Raw genomic sequence first — 12,258 nt, forward strand, 5'->3', positions numbered from 1 at the left:
TTTGAGGTCAGTATTTTGATTTATGTACATAATGTATAGTTAATTATGCTCTAAAATCAAATTAAAAAAATGTATGTATTGTAAATTACAGGACCTCACCACTGCTACATTTGGTAGTTTTGACAGTGCACCTCCTCCCGTTACTGAGGGACACACATCTCATGTGGTATAATTTATTTTATTATGTAGTGAATATTTAATTTATTTGCAAGCTAGATTTTGAGACCCATTTCAATTAAGCAAGTACATGATGAGACGTGCCTCCTGTTACACAAGGTGGTACATCTACCTCACAGGGTGTCCGACATGACGAGACGACTCATATTACACATGATGATCCATCTGAGTCCTCTTCGCGTGGAGCAAAGAGGACATTTGATTATATAGATTAGGTCTTTTTGGCACCTATAGATTGTGTTTTTATGATGTATATATATATATATATATATAATTTATGATGTATGTACACTTTGTGTTAGGATAGTTAAAACTGTATGTTAGACCATGTACTATTTTTTTACGATTTCTTATCATGCTTGTGTATGTAGTACATATATTACTATGTTTCACTATGTTTTAAGTATATTCAAACCATTTTCTTTATTCTGACATATTTTATTCATGAACATATGACACATTTTGTAAGTATATATGCAAGATGAACAATAATTTTAACTATCTATAGAGCATTATTGGATAAATATCACATCAAATTTATGCATTGAGATAATTCATACAAATAAAATTGACCTACTCAATTAAAAAATGTATTGATAACGTACCTAACAATGTATCATAAGTGATCTTAATGTGTTGTTTGGTAATGCAAGACTCATTATCACCTAATAAGACCTATTATGTGGTAGTAAACATATGAATACCTATCATAATGTATAACAGACATAATGACTTATTAGGACTCCCATGTCCCCTTAAGACACACATGTATGGATAACTTACCTAACAGTGTACATCATGTAAGTGATCTTAATGTGTTTTTTGGTAATGAAAGATATAATCAATACAATGAATACAATAAGTAATGATCTTTAAATTATCATGTGCAAGTCACTTGTTTTTAATATTACAATCAATAGTAATTTGAAACCTCAAACAAACATTAATTTAAACATGCTTGAATGTAAAAGTAATAGAACAAAATAGGAGGTCATTACTTAAATTGACAATTAATTTATAATAATTTATCAAGTGCACATACCTTTAACTTTCAAATAGAAGTAAACTCTCATTTTTGAATTAGTTTGTACAACATATTTCACAATATAAGTAAGACAATGTCAATGATATATTTATAGTTCACTGAACTCATTTGAAACATAAAATTGGTTGAACACATCTCTTCAAATGAGGTCCTGTAAAATAAAAATGTAAAACAAAAACACACATGTTAATAAACACATAAATTAATATTCAAGGTATCTAAACTATGTAAATATATATGTGTAATTTGTATGTTCTTACTATGTGAAATTGCACAAGATGTTGATGTTCGATCCACTTTAACACTTAAATTTGCATAAATTGTAATTGAGACCTAAATAAGACATATATAAGTTCTCTAAATTGGCATTGACAACACAAACATACATGTAATTAAATTATATAAGTACATATATATATAAATAATACAATAATGAAAAAACTTACATGTGTTTGATTTAAATGTAGTCATCCCACTGTACCATCTGCATCCTCTCTCTTTTGCAATGCATCTATGATTGTCTCATGCTCATCCATTGAAATTGTCCATAATACCTTATTGGCAGGTCTCCCTTTGTACCTTTCTAATTTGATATTTGTTGCCACAACCAAATGAGAATAGTGTACAATCTTCTTTTCAGTTTGGTAGTCTTCAAATGCTGGCAAACCATTTCTTCTTGTTAGGTATCTATGTAGCCAGGTGCCAGCTACAACAATAGACCCGATTGGATACTCAAAACCATCATCGTCTACTTGATGACATGTCATTTTTTTCTTAGGTTCCACACATCTAGCTAGCCAATACTTAGTCAGTTCATCATTATCGCTAGGTGCAATAACAGCATAAACATGTCCTACAAGATAAGATAAAGTATAAAAACACTTTAATCACTCGTGCACATATGCAAATTATATAAATTGAAGCATGAGATCGCAAAAAAATCTAATTAAATTGTGCATACCAGGTTCTATGAGGTATGAAATACGATCATAGTCTTCTGATGCAAAAGTAACATTCTGGCCTTCATTTACTATATCATCTTCAAAATGCGTGTCAGTAGGTGCTAATGATCTTTGTTTCCAATCTTCAACCCATTCTGTATTCTCACATTCTTCCCATTCACTTGCAAGACAAAATTGACAAAAACAAGCAAGCTCCCTAATCCATATAGTCCAAGTGTTAGAATCTAAACTCCTAAATGAATGCCATTTAGCTGAACCACTAATTGTATCACAATCATATCTTGAAGGGATATTATTTTCTTCAACTAGGTAGAAGAAACGTTTGATTGTAGAGTTTTGACTTGATCCCGTGTATAAATATTTGTTACACCATTCGACAATCTCATGTGCATTTTTGAATTTAGCTCTTTCCTCAAATTTTGATTGCTCTTTACTAAGGGATCTCTTCACACATGCACCAACACCATCATGTTCTCCTTTACCATGTCCAGCCTCAAAAAAACTCCATACATGTTGGATGCTAGTTTTCTTATGTGTCCTACTCAACCAATAGAACATTCTAGCATTCTTGAATTGTCCTGTACAATTATCTGACCATATCCAATGTTGTGTCATTTGAATTTATCTTTCTTTTAAATTATCATAAAAGACCTTGAAACAATATTGGACAAACTCAGATGAATGGAGTTTATTATCACTTAAATAAAAATGGTACTCTCTCAATATTTTTCGATCTTCCTCTGTACTATTAGGTGCATGCCTATAAACTATATGAACATAAATTGTTACTTGCACTGAATTGTAATATTGTGGTTGTACCTCTTCTTGCGGTGCAAGCGTGTAGTTCTCTGCAAAGTCAACAACTGAAAGTATAGTACCAATTGGAAATGTATTCTTACATATGCGAAATTGTCCATCAAGCCATCTAGAATATTGAGAGTGTTTAACATATTTTGGTATGATCACACTCTTAAACTCATCCATAAATGCATGAAAACTAACTTTATCTGTAAATAGATCACACCTTCTTCCAAACTTCCCATCCTTCAATGGATATTCAATAGTTTTGAATCTTTTTACCTCAACTAATTGTTGTCCAAAAGTAGTCAAAGCATTTTCATGCAAACATTCATCTAACAAAGAAAGATTGCCACACATATCACATGTACTAGAAAGACATGCATTCAAAAGAAAGTATTGATCATTAGGTGGCTTACAAAACAAACCTGATATGAAATCTTTTATAGTTTGAGGTGGTATTTTTATACCACATTCTTGCAACATTTCTTTACTATGCATGGTACCACGTATAGATTGAAATACATCATAATGGTAACGAAATTGAATATGAGTTTTACAAAAACATGTGATTCTTTCCTTGTTAATCCTTACATACCATGGTTTACACTTTTCAAAAGATCTTTGACTAATGGTAATATTTAATACCTTACCATCTACAAATTTTTTAAACAATTCAGTTTGAGTCATGTCCAAAAGGTGTTTAGGATGTGGATCACGTATTTTTGATCCAATTCTCAATTTAAGAACATCTCTTGAATTAGGTGATACTCTTGTATTATCATGCCAAAAAATTTCAATCAAACTTTTGATTTCACTAGTAAGTTTCATATCACATCTCGGGAGTCTACCACTAGAAGTCCATAAAATATTTGCTAGATCACATTCAAAGTTAACCCTTCTCTTTACAGCTCTTTCTAAAGTCTTACGATTCACATTAAGATATCCACTTATGTTGGTAATCAATCTTTTCTCAGATGTTGATTTGTTAACTAAAGTTGTTGTTATTGCTCGTCGTGCTGCATTCTTATCTTTAGACTGACTTCTCTTTTCGATAACATCAAAGGCATTAACAATAGTGGATACAACTTGTTTTAAAGACTCATTTTTATTCTTGGGTTTTGTATACATTCCCAAACTTCTCATTACTTTTCGCATTTTAGACATTTTAATTAGTTGCAACATTAGCTGACATTGAAACCCAAATTTCTTATTATAAAAAAATGCCTATACAATCTATTAGCATGTGTCCTAATTTGTCTCCATGAAACCAATCCCTCAAGATTATCTAACACATCATTAGGAATATGAAAATTATGTTCAGACACTTTACTATCATCCTGACATGTTTGTTCAGTAGTTGGTGTTTCTATGTCTACATTCATGCAATTTTTTATTTTCAGACACTTTACTATTTTCACTGTTATTTGGGATTTGAATATCATTTTCAAATTTTCTTGGCATTTCTTTTGGGGCAAGCATTTCAATTGGAGTGTTTTGTGCATGATCGTTTGTGAAATGTCCCTTTACTGATTTTGTATGATATTTCAAGCCTCTAAATAGATCTTTAAGATCAAACAACCAATCTTTCAAAGATCCACCAATTTCTCAATAAACCCCAAATCGGGTATGCCAGAAATAGTGCCAAAAACTTCACTGCTTCACATATTATTAGTAAACCTAAAAGTGGAAATTTTTATAGAAATTTCAGCAGCATAAAAGCCTAAAAAATGACATTTTTAGATCTGTATAACATTTACACAACAGCTCCCAAATGGAGGATAAAAACAATGCTCATCGGGCTCCCGAAAACAACATAGAATAGCCCGAAAACACCACAAAAACACTAATAATCTATCATAGAAGTATAATCACGAACAAATACATATATTCAGCTCTATTTTAACATCTAAAAGTTTGAATACAGCACCAACCCAAACTGATATGAAATACTCAACTAGAAACACCAAACTCTTACAAAAAAACACACCCGAAAAATCACAAATTTGCACTATTCAGCACAAAGGAAAACTCTGCATGAGCATGCACATGGAATGGCTTCAAACTCCCATCCTTAGCCTTCTTGGAAACCTGCAAACTCCTGTTCTTGGGTCTCCTTCTCACAGGTTTGGTAGCCTCTGAAGAATAACAAAGAAATGAGCAAAAATCAAGTTCTGGAATCAGCCCAAAATGCCTCGAAACCCCTTAAAAGAGGGCATAAACGTAACTCACGTCCAAGAGGGGTTAATAAAACATATTTTAATAATAATTTTCATTTATTAGTCCATTAGCTTCCAAAGATTATCCCCTTTTTCTGAAACTTCACCGTTTTGGGCATGCCTGCGTTAGCAAAGATTATTATTTTTAATTATTTGAAAAGGGGACATGACAAGTCCTCCCCTTCCAAATATTGGTTGTCCTCAAGCAATGGCTGAACAATGAACCAATCAATCCACCTGGATCCCAAATGTAGTCATGAACTATACTATTGTAAATTAACATAGGCTCTTGCAATATCCTCTGCAATATAACCAAGAGGAATCCATAATCCAACTGACAATTACAACTCAACAAAACTCCAAAATCACAACTTCCACAATCAGAAACCCACAAGACGCAAACTCTTAGAACATCAAAACCCAAGTAAAGTGGACAAATCAAATTGCCAACACAGTAAATACCATCAACGCATCCCACTGGCCTATAAGGAATGTACAATCCAACTCTGCAACAATGGTGAATGCTCCCGAATGAAACTATACCAAGTATGGAGAATCCACACACTGTACAAATCCTATAGTCAATACAACTCTGCAGATCATCGGCCACTGTCTCATAACCATAACTCCCATGCACCCTTGATGATGAAAAGCCATCATAAGATAAAAAACAAGAAATGGAACCCAAACCAAATTTCTTGCCATCAACTCTTCAACACAAGGATCAAATGCTAACTGATGTACATACCCTACAATATAATGTTGATAAAAGAAACCAACCTCAGTCAACAACTCACCATGAACAAGTGATACAACCCACTGTGTCTGATCACCAGCTAAGTCAGGAGATGTCATAGCCAAAGGAGTAGAATCAATAACAACACCCGCTGAAGCATCACTCCAAAACTCCTGCTCTAAGTCATGTATTATCAAGCTGTCAACTGTAGAACCTATCACCATGTCGTGCCCATCACAACTCTCATCTCGAGGCATCAAACTATCCCATAACTGATGATAAGCACTAGGAACCAAAATAAATCTCTGTATTATCATCTCATCAACATGGTCATCAAAGGTGAATTGATGAGCATACCTCACAATGTAATGTTGATAGAATGTGCCAATCTCAGTCAGTGGCTCAGACTGCAATCCAGATGTAGCTAACTACAATCGATCACTAACCAGGTTGGAACTGACTACTACCTCTGAAGACATCACCAAGGGAGTAGTATTACTAGTAGGAACCATGCCAACTGTCATTTCACCAACATCACACATGGTCTTTGATACAACATCTCTAGTCTTTGTGCCATTAGTACTAGAGGTCACCACCATGTCAGGCATACCACAACAATCTTCTGCAGCACCCAATTCAACTGAATCTGACTTTAGTGGGGACGAACCCGATATACTAATGTTAGTATCAAGGATGGATACATCCCCATCTCCATTGTCTTTGACAATCTTGACCATGGACATCCTCAGATCACCAGACACCATAGCTTGTGACTGTATAGAATCTAGTAAAGACTGTAGTTGCTCTAACTCCATGGTCACCTTAGCCAAATGAAACTATGACTCCTTGAAAGCCAACTATGTACTCTCAAGAATCTTAGAAGTCACCTCGAGTTGCTGAGTAAGCTCACTCACCTCATCTTCCTTGGCCAATAATGCGTCATATGCTGTACTCCCCCACTCCATAAGATAATCTCTATTAGCTACCAACTGCATATAATTCTGTCTCAAAATCCGAATAGCCTCCCATAAAGAGTGGATCTCTATCAAGGAAAGATAACTTCCTTCCTACTCATCACTAGAAGGAGAACCCCATCCATAAATTGCTAACAACTGACGAGCAACATTGAAATGCTGGCAAGCGATAGCAATGTCTTGCTCACTAACTCTCAACTGATTAGACACATGATGGCACTATCTAGACTGTCTCCTACAAACCTCCTTTGATGCATTGTCTAAAGGAATATCCCCAAAGTTACTAGTCTCTAGAGTATTACCATCCATATCCTGTGAATCAAATCCAAAGCTCATATCAACATACGGAGTGTCAAAAACTAGAGCACTGCTGTCCAACTCCTTTGTACCAAAAGAAATTGCCAAGGAAACTAAGTCTTCAAAACTACCCACTACATCCTCTTGGATGTCATCAATGCCAATATGATCCTAAGACTCATTTGTACACACTGCCAAATATGAAAGATCATCAACACATTCTAGCAAGTATGGTCGACTAGATATATGAACAAAGCCCAACACCAGTGTATAAAAACTAATACCAACATCAGATAAGCTGCTAGCACAAGAAAAGACAACACCGTGCAATTTGCTAATCAAATCCATGATAGCACCCAAACAAACACTGCTACCAAAAAGTGTTAAAGATCTCTAGTCAACTGAATCCCAAATGCCAATATAACAATCTCGAGTCCATATTTGTAAACTAGAATCAGCTGGTAACTCAAACAAACTCCTCACTTGAGTAATATGACCACTACCAACTAACGCCACATACCTGTCATGATGAGATAATGAAGTCACAATACTGTCTTTGTTCACTTTCAGCTGGCTAGATAAATCATGTGAAGTACTACTAGCCTCAACCTCATGTGGCGAAGCATCTAACTGTGCCTGGTACTCTCTCTTAGCAAAGTCATGAATTCTCAATGTCTTCTCATCTCTACCAGGTATCTCACCATCATGGACAAAAACATCTTCATAATCATTATCTAAACCCACTACCTCCTGTGGTAGAGTAGAATCTGAGACCTCTGCCTGGTTATAAGCTAGTTTCTCAAACTCCTCATGCAAGTTCTTGGTAATTGTGTCACTTGCCCTGTGAGAAAATTTGCCAAATAGAAATCTGGTCAACTTATCCACCTTAGTTGGGTTGAACAACATGTCATTCATCATACGGTGGTGCTCAATCAACTTTTCAGACATGTCATGGCTTATTTTCTTAAGTTTATCTCGAATGTCTAAATAACCATCCTTTCTACTATTCTAACTCTGGATATCAATTGTCCAAGATCGTGTCCTCTGAGACTTTGTACTATACCTATCCATTTTGGATAAAGTAGAGTGTAACCCCAATAGGTTATAACTTCTTCAAACACCAAGAACTAACATGCAAATGATTAGAAGTAGCATGCAACCATAGATTTTGACATGCAGCTGATTAGAAGCAACATGCAACCACCAAATTCACTAAGAACTAACATGCAAATGATTAGAAGTAGCATGCAACCATAGATTTTGACATGCAGCTGATTAGAAGCAACATGCAACCACCAAATTCACCAAGAACTAACATGCAAATGATTAGAAGTAGCATGAAACCATAAATTTTGGCATGCAGCTGATTAGAAGCAACATGGAACCATAAATTATGACATGCAAGATTTGGGTAGTTCTCAAAACTGACATGCAAACTTCTACAAACCCTCAGGCTGGCAAGATCATAGCTCTGATACCACTAAATTTCCCTTTACTGATTTTATATGATATTTCAAGCCTCTAATCAGATCTTTAAGATCAAACAACCAATCTTTCAAAGATCCACCAATTTCTCAATAAACCCCAAATCGGGTATGCCGGAAATAGTGCCAAAAACTTCACTGCTTCACATATTATTAGTAAATTTGAAAGTGGACATTTTTATAGAAATTTCAGCAGCATAACAGCCTACAAAATGAAATTTTTAGATCTGTATAACATTTACACAACAGCTCCCAAATGGAGGATAAAAACAATGCTCATCGGGCTCCCGAAAACAACATAGAATAGCCCGGAAATACCACAAAAACACTAATAATCTATCATAGAAGTACAATCACGACCAAATACATATATTCAGCTCTATTTTAACATCTAAAAGTCTGAAATATATTAGCAACCCAAACTGATATGAAATACTCAACCGGAAACACCAAACTCTTACAAAAAACACACCCGAAAAATCACAAATCTGCACTATTCAGCACAAAGGCAAACTCTGCATGAGCATGCACATGGAATGGATTCAAACTCCCATCCTTAGCCTTCCTGGAAACCTAAAAAATCTAATTCTTGGGTCTCCTTATCACAGGTTTGGTAGCCTCTGAAGAATAACAAAGAAATGAGCAAAAATCAAGTTCTGGAATCAACCCAAAATGCCTCCAAACCCTTTAAAAGAGGGCATAACCGTAACTCACATCCAAGAGGAGTTAATAAAACATATTTTAATAATAATTTTTATTTATTAGTCCATTAGCTTCCAAAGATTATCCCCTTTCTCCGAAACTTCACCTTTTTGGGCCTACTTGCCTTAGCAAAGATTATTATTTTTAATTATTTGAAAAGGGGACATGACAGTTTGACAATTGCTTCTCATGAAGAAAATCTAAATCATTTAAATTGTAACCTGCTTCTAAAAAATCACCAATTTCATCATGAGAGAAAATTCGAGGGTTTGGAGACACACCTGTATTGAACGCATAATTAGAATGTGCACCTGAATTTTCTTGTATTGGGTTCTCTTCTTTGACTTCTTCATCCATCATGGTATCTTCAATGTCTTTTTCCTTTGAAACATTGTTCAAGTCTCTAATTTTGTCTTCTCTCTCGTTGACGTTGTGCTTCATTCTCTTTATTTGCTGCAATCTCCTCATCTGTCAGAACTCTTTCTTTCTTCTTTCTTCATTGTTTTGATCCCATGTTTGCACCAGTTTTGAATTTGAATAAGTAGCCTACAAATTGTATAAGAGGACAAGAAAATAGAATAAGCATGACGAAATTCGGTGTTGCAAGTTGAAACTATTGTTCAATCATTTCAACCATTGAAATTGGGTCGGTGGGGCAGCTTTTGGGACCTAACGGGTACATCAGAAACGGGTACCCAATTTCTTAAAAATCGAGTACCCAATTTTTTAAAACTCGGGTACCCGTTTACAAATCGGGTACCCAATTTTTAAAAAATCAAGTGCCCGATTTTTAAAAATTCGGTATAACGGTTTAAAGAAATCGGGCACTCAATTTTTGAATTACAAATTGGGTGCCCGATTCGTGAGACATGAGCGGGAATTTGGCATGGCTCCCGACTTTTGCATGGGGTTTTGCCTTGGGGAAAGGCATGGCATAGGCTTGGTCCCACCAAGCTATGCCTTTGTACTCCTTTTTTTTTCTAAGGCATTTAATCGACAATTTTTGATATTGTGATAATTTTTTTATAGTCATTCCTATTGAATTTTTTGACGAGACAAAAACCCATTATAGGTCTTGCTGTTTTGATTTCAAAAATGTAAATTTTATAGTGTTATTAGTTTATTTTCTATTTTTCCATTATTTATTAATCAAAACTATCTCCTAAACATTAAAAAGTGACATTCACTAAAATTTTAATAACTTTTTTATTTTATAATTTTTCTTAAATTAATTTATATGTCATCAATATACATACAATTCTTTTGATGTTTAAAACAATTTTTTTTTTTGAAAAAAGTAAGATTTTGATCAAATTATGTGGTCCGTACACGAGAGGTTTTAAAATTTACCTTTATAGCCAATTAATAATTAATAATAAAAAAATTATTAAATAAAAAATTAAGAAAAAATATTGTCATCAATCTTAGGTGTATTAGGTAACTCCCTTTAAAAGGATTTGCAAAAATTCATTTATTTGTGTCAAATTATGGTGTTCATACACGAGCATGGTATGGTCCTGAAATAGGCATTTTGAAAAAGTGGTTTTTAAAGATCCATACCAAAATAATAACCTATCATATGGGTGCACAAATAAATTACATATTCAAAAACTAGATTTCGAACACTAAAATTTTTATTTCTGGAGTTTTTTAATATTCAATCTCTAAATACCTCAAATTTTGACATCAATTGACAAAAAATTTCAAAAATAGGAAAAACACTTCCACTTTTTGGCCAAAAGTGAGACCCAACTTCTTGCACTGACCCTTGTATATCTTGGGATCATTACCTTTTGCAATGGTCTATGATCATCTCCTTAGCTAGCTCTACAAATATTAAATGTCATATAGAAGTTGGGCAAAATGGTTTATATATGTTTTTGTGCCATTACAAACTCATATGACAAAACTAAACTACTTGACACTTGAATGCTCTAATGCTCAATCATGTTGACTCATTCATACCGTCACTCAACTTCACTATAACTACTTTCTTAATTCCAACTATATTTCTTTGGGCATACATATGCTCGGTCTCATCTCAGTTCCAACTATATTTCTAGGTGCATACACGTGCTCGATCTCAACTAAGTACTCAACAATCACTATCTTGTTCGATACAAGCTTTGTATACTCGGCCTTTACTTTATGAATCGGTAGTAGTGATGATCATGTAATCTTGCCTAATAAATGACTAAGTATTTGGACACTAATAGACAACATAGGCTTAGACATCAACAATATGCCCCTTTGACATTAGCAACGAAAACACTTTGTCATGAATAATCATTTCCTTCAAAATGAATACTCCCCCTAAGACCATAGCTTAGATGCTCATCTGATCATTTCATGTCTTCTAATGCTGCTACGATCTTGTCCTTTACTAACACTTCAAAAATGTTTCCCATTGTGGTTTATTTCACTTCCCCTTTTGACTGTTTCACTAATATTTCCCCCTTGTTTTTATCACAAATGGCTTGGGGCTGCTAGGGCTAATTTGTGCTTATCAAAGAATTACTGATGACTTGCCACAATATTGGCATAGCCTTTATTCCATCTCTCCTTGTCAAGGTCCAAAATTTGAAACTGAATTTCTACCTTGACAACTAGATCAATAAATTGTGCAATATATGAAAAATGTTTATCTTTCTTCAAAATGTGCTTGGCAACAAATACCTCCTTTTGAATGATTTCTATATATGGCATTAATTGAAGTTGAATTAATGTCAACTTATTCCTTATTTTTGTATCTTTGGTCATGAGCTCAGCTAACCCCTTTTGACCAAATGTCAATTCATTAAATGAGGATGAGCTTGAACTTGTGTTCTTGCCCAATGTAATTACACTTTCTCTATTGTCTACAT

The sequence above is a fragment of the Cupressus sempervirens genome, chromosome 4, assembly GCF_028749045.1.
Source record: "Cupressus sempervirens isolate cs-2001-9-10 chromosome 4, ASM2874904v1, whole genome shotgun sequence".
Classification (NCBI taxonomy): Eukaryota; Viridiplantae; Streptophyta; class Pinopsida; order Cupressales; family Cupressaceae; genus Cupressus; species Cupressus sempervirens.